Genomic DNA, 5256 nt, shown 5'->3' with positions numbered 1-5256 from the left:
TCCCCCAAATTTGGCAAGAAAATTCTTGTAAATATTTTCAAAAAATGAGTAAAAATCTTCCAAAAAAATCCTAAAAATATCTAAAGTGATTCCATATATATCAGTATAACTTCTAATATTTTCTTTGAGAACATTCACATAAAAATCCACCAAAATCTAGCAAAATTTCTTTTTTGGTTGATTTTTATGTGAATGTTCTTAAGAAACATTTTTAACATTTATTTTTTTCCACCAAAAAATGTTCAAAGATTTCCCCAAAATGTTGAAAATGTGGACATCAGAAGTTTCACTGTAAAAATATATTTTTTTCCACATTTTCAAACTTTAAAACAGGTCAGTTTTGAGCCACCCATAAATGAAGACAACAGGATGGTTAAGGCACTCAACCACCAGCTCACCACGTAGATTCATGTTTAACGTACAGAGAGTCTTCTAATCTAACCGTACGATGGCATATATAAGCGTATTATCGGTTTTATAAAAAGATTACCCACACATTTAATTTAGAAAACAGCGATTTCCATATGGACAGATGAAAAAATGAGATAAAACAGAAATATGAGTGTTGCTATGGGAACCGTTTGGGGAATTCATTCAGTGGTAATTAGGACTGGGAGAAACGTTGCGTCCTGAAGCAGCTTTTAGATGATCAAGGCCTAATGAGAAAGTTCTAGCCTCAGTGATTCTCCACCGCTGGCTGAACGCTTCTGTTCCAACCGCACAGCGACATAAAAGAGCCTCAGGAAGCCTCAGAGCAGCCCATCGCTGACAGGAAATAAGACACACATGTAGTGTCTTATTTCCTGTTCTGGGGTCTTTGTTGCCTCTCTTTTTTTCCATTGAATGTTGTGTGTCATTTAACGGACGAACACAGGGATGTAACTTCTCCCTGTAGAATCACACACTCACATCACTTTATGTGCAGAAGTTTAAAAGATCTTAACAATAAAGAAACACCCACTTTAGATTATATCATTATTTATGTGACGTATTTAACCCTCCTGTTGTCTTCATTTACGGGCATCAAAAAAATTCTTTCCTTCAATAATTCAGCAAAAAAAAAAAAAAAAAAAAAAACAAATTTTTGAAAATTTGCAAAAAACCTTCAGGAAGAAAATTCCAATAATTCCTTAAAAGTTTCCCTTAAAAGTTTTATTTTTTTTTTTTAAATCCGCCAAATTTGGCAAGAAAATTCTTGTAAATATTTTCAAAAAATGAGTAAAATCTTCAAAAAAAATCCTAAAAATATCTAAAGTGATTCCATATATATCAGTAAAACTTCTAATATTTTCTTTAAGAACATTCACAAAAAAATCATCCCAAATCCAGCAAAATTTGCTGGATTTTGGTTGATTTTTATGTGAATGTTCTTCAGAAACATTTTTAATATTTCTTTTTTTTCCACCAAAAAATGTTCAGATTTCCCCAAAATGTTGAAAATGTGGACATCAGAAGTTTCACTGTGAGAATTTTTTTCCCACATTTTCAAACTTTAAAACGGGTCAAATTTGACCTGCAGGACAACATGAGGGTTAATAATCTGCTGATTCTTACCCATCATGCATCAGTGAGGCGTTGAAATTCATTCTGCGACCCCAAAAAGAGATATTTTGCACACAGTTATTTATTTGTAGTTTTAGCTGTGATGTAATTTCTTCTTATTATTTCTTTTTATCATTTAAATCGTTCTGTTTCTTTTGTGCTGCTGCATTGTGATTTTTTTCTCCTGAAGATAAATACGGTCCTGTGCTATTTTCTTCATCATAAACTCACTGTTATCTACATTCACCAGATCAGTGGGTGATTAAAACCACAGAACTTCTCTCCTAAATGTGCACAAAGAGAAACAGCAGAATGGTTCTCTGTTATCGTACTGAGTGAGTTCATCATCTCCCTGCCGCTCAACCTTCTTCTCTTCTCTTTTTCTTTGCTCTGCAGCATTTTCTACTTTCTCTCATCCAGTCATCTGCTACTTCTTGGATGCTTTTCTGCTGGTTTATTGCATCGTTGCCACGGCGTTGTTCTTCAAAGAAAAGGTGAATTCTCATCTTTTTAGAGTAGCTCATAGAAAGTGCTCTTTTAAGATACATTTTCACATTGAATTTTTGCACAAAGTTATTCTCTTTTTTAAATTGTCCATTTTTATACCACATGTTTCCCTGTGGTTGTTGTCTACATTAGTGTTTAAATTGTTATTAAGTTTGAAAAAAGAACACCCAGTTTCCTAGAAATTTCATAAAACAAAGTTTAATTCATTTTAAAATGTTATAAAATGGAGAGAAATAACTAATCCTCACACCTGGTAGTACTTTTTTTTTTTTTTTTTTTTTAACATTTTCACTCAATAAATGACTCTAATAATTGAGCACTTGTTATCCGAATAGTTAACAAACCATTTTCTGGCAAAATATTGATCCACTTGGTGACTTTTTGACACTTAGCAGAGTAAATGATAATTATTTTTAATAACAACTGGAAGACTGAACAGACCTAAAAAGAACAGGCAGGTTACACACTGTAGACTATTGATTTGTAAAGCATTTATTCTTTTTATCTCATTGCAGTTTTCCGATCTTCCATCTGTTGCCAAACCTGTAAGTATCCAGACTTCATTATGTCTGTACTGTTTTAGTATTTAACCCTCCTGTCGTCCTGTGGGTCAAATTGACCCATTTTAAAGTTTGAAAATGTGGAAAAAAATATATTTTCACAGTGAAACTTCTGATGTCCACATTTTCAACATTTTTGGGAAATCTTTGAACATTTTTGGTGGAAAAAAAAGAAATTCAGAAATTCACATAAAAATCTATCAAAATCCAGTGAATTTCACTGGATTTTGGTAGATTTTTTTGTGAAAATATTAGAAGGTTGATTTGGTTTTGAAACAAAATATTAGAAGTTTTATTGATATATATATGGAATCACTTTAGATATTTTTAGGATTTTTTGGAAGATTTTTTTTGGAAGATTTTTACTCATTTTTTTGAAAATATTTACAAGAATTTTCTTCCCAAATTAGGGGGATTTTTTTTTTTTTTTTTTAAATAAAACTTTTAAGAGAAACTTTTAAGGAATTATTGGAATTTTCTTCCTGAAGGTTTTGCAAATTTTCAGAAATTTGGGGAGTTTTTTGCTGAATTTTTGAATTTTTTTCAGACAGCAGGAGGGTTAACAGCTGCTGCTGATGTTCAGCTGTTGGTTGAATGAAGCTTTACTTTTTGTGTTTTTCTCGCTGAATAAACAGGAAAGTAACAGTGGCATTTATCAGGTGAGGACGAATCTCTCACTTCATGTTTATCTCTGTTTTTCTCTGTTTCTACAGCCTATTTATTTATCATTGCCTTTGTTTCATCGTAGGAACTTGAGCGGCCGACGGATCCAGATCCTTACCAGGTGCTTGAGCCATCAAAAAGAAAGGTGCGCCACTTATTTAGTTAAAAAAGAATTTTTAACGGTCACAGTTTCACCTGTTCTGGCACCTAAACTGTCATTATTTTATATTTTTAGAGAAAAGCTGGCAAGAAGAAGAAACCTGGGGTAAGAAAATGTTCTTACTCAAATGGAATCACAGTTACAGATGTTAAACGAAACCTACTGTTTTACAGCTTTAACCCTCCTGTTGTCTTCATTTATGGGCACCAAAAAATATTGTTTCTTTGTCTGAAAAAAATCCAAAAATTCAGCCAAAAAATTCCCCAAATTTCTGAAAATTTGCAAAACCTTCAGGAAGAAAATTCCAATAATTCCTTAAAAGTTTCCCTTAAAAATTGTATTTTTAAAAAAAAAAAAAAAATTGGCAAGAAAATTCTTGTATTTTCAAAAAAAAAGACGTGGTTGACCTGCACCTTCTAAAGGAAGCAAAGATGTAGAATTACATTTAAACCATTTTAAATAATGAAGAAATCATTTTAATGGAAGAAAAATGTAGTTTTGACAAACAGCGCTGAGTTTTTAAGGCTTTAGGAAGTTTTGAGTCCATGGGACATATCTGCATACATTTTTATTGTCTTTACAAATTCCATTATTATTTATTATGGAAAAATCACTTATTTTTTACTTACTTTCTTCCTGAAGGTTTTGCAAATTTTCAGAAATTTGGGGGATTTTTTTTCCGACAAGTAAACAGTATGTTTTTGGTGCCCATAAGTGAAAACAGCAGGAGGGTTAAGTTTTCTACTGCCATCTCCACCTTTCCAGAAGATGAAACAGGGAACTTCAGGTCCCATCAGCATGGAGCTTTAATTTTCTCTCCTCTCTACAGCCGAACCAGAACAGAGATGCAGACCCCTAGTGTCTGACTCCCACTGAAGTCCCTCCAGCTCTGCCTCGCCGCTGACATCCTCGTGCAAAACTCAGCTCCATCAGTGTTTAACCCTCCTGTTGTCCTCATCTACAGGCACCAAAAACTGTTGTTTCCTTGTCTGAAAAAAATACAAAAATTCAGCAAAAAAATCCCCCAAATTTCTGAAAATTTGCAAAACCTTCAGAAAATTTCAATAATTCCTTAGAAGTTTTCCTTAAAAGTTTTATTTTTTTAAAAAAAAAAAAATCCCCCAAATTTGGCAAGAAAATTCTTGTAAATATTTTCAAAAAATGAGTAAAAATCTTCCAAAAAATCCTAAAAATATCTAAAGTGATTCCATATATATCAATAAAACTTCTAATATTCTCTTTAAGAACATTCACAAAAAAAGCGAAATTCGCTGGATTTTGGTTGATTTTTATGTGAATGTTCTTAAGAAACATTTTTTCCACCAAAAAATGTTCAAAGATTTCCCAAAAATGTTGAAAACGTGGACATCAGAAGTTTCAATGTGAAAATATTTTTTTTCTCCACATTTTCAAACTTTAAACTGGGTCAATTTTAACCCACAGGACGACACAAGGGTTAACTGGTCAATCGTTTACGTCATTTAGAAGGGAAAAAAAAAATCTGTAAATTCTGGAGCTTCAGCTTCTCAAATGTGAGAATGTGCTGTTATATATGAGATGACTTTATTCCTGACAGACTAAACCAGCAGTTTTGTACTGTCACTTTGATTTTCTACTGCATTGTGATCAGCTGTTTCCACAATTTTGGACAGAAAATAAACTTTTCATTTTTGCATTTAAACATAATGCAGTGGCTAACATGCTAATGCTGTGTAAGTGACATTCAGCATTTTTAAAAGTAATGCCCAGCTCAAGCTAACATCACGAGTGTCGCTAAATATGTTGGTGTTATATGAATCCCAATAAAGACAAAGCACATGTGAA

Source organism: Amphiprion ocellaris, chromosome 11, assembly GCF_022539595.1.
Source record: "Amphiprion ocellaris isolate individual 3 ecotype Okinawa chromosome 11, ASM2253959v1, whole genome shotgun sequence".
Lineage (NCBI taxonomy): Eukaryota > Metazoa > Chordata > Actinopteri > Pomacentridae > Amphiprion > Amphiprion ocellaris.
This window is presented reverse-complemented; position numbering follows the sequence as displayed.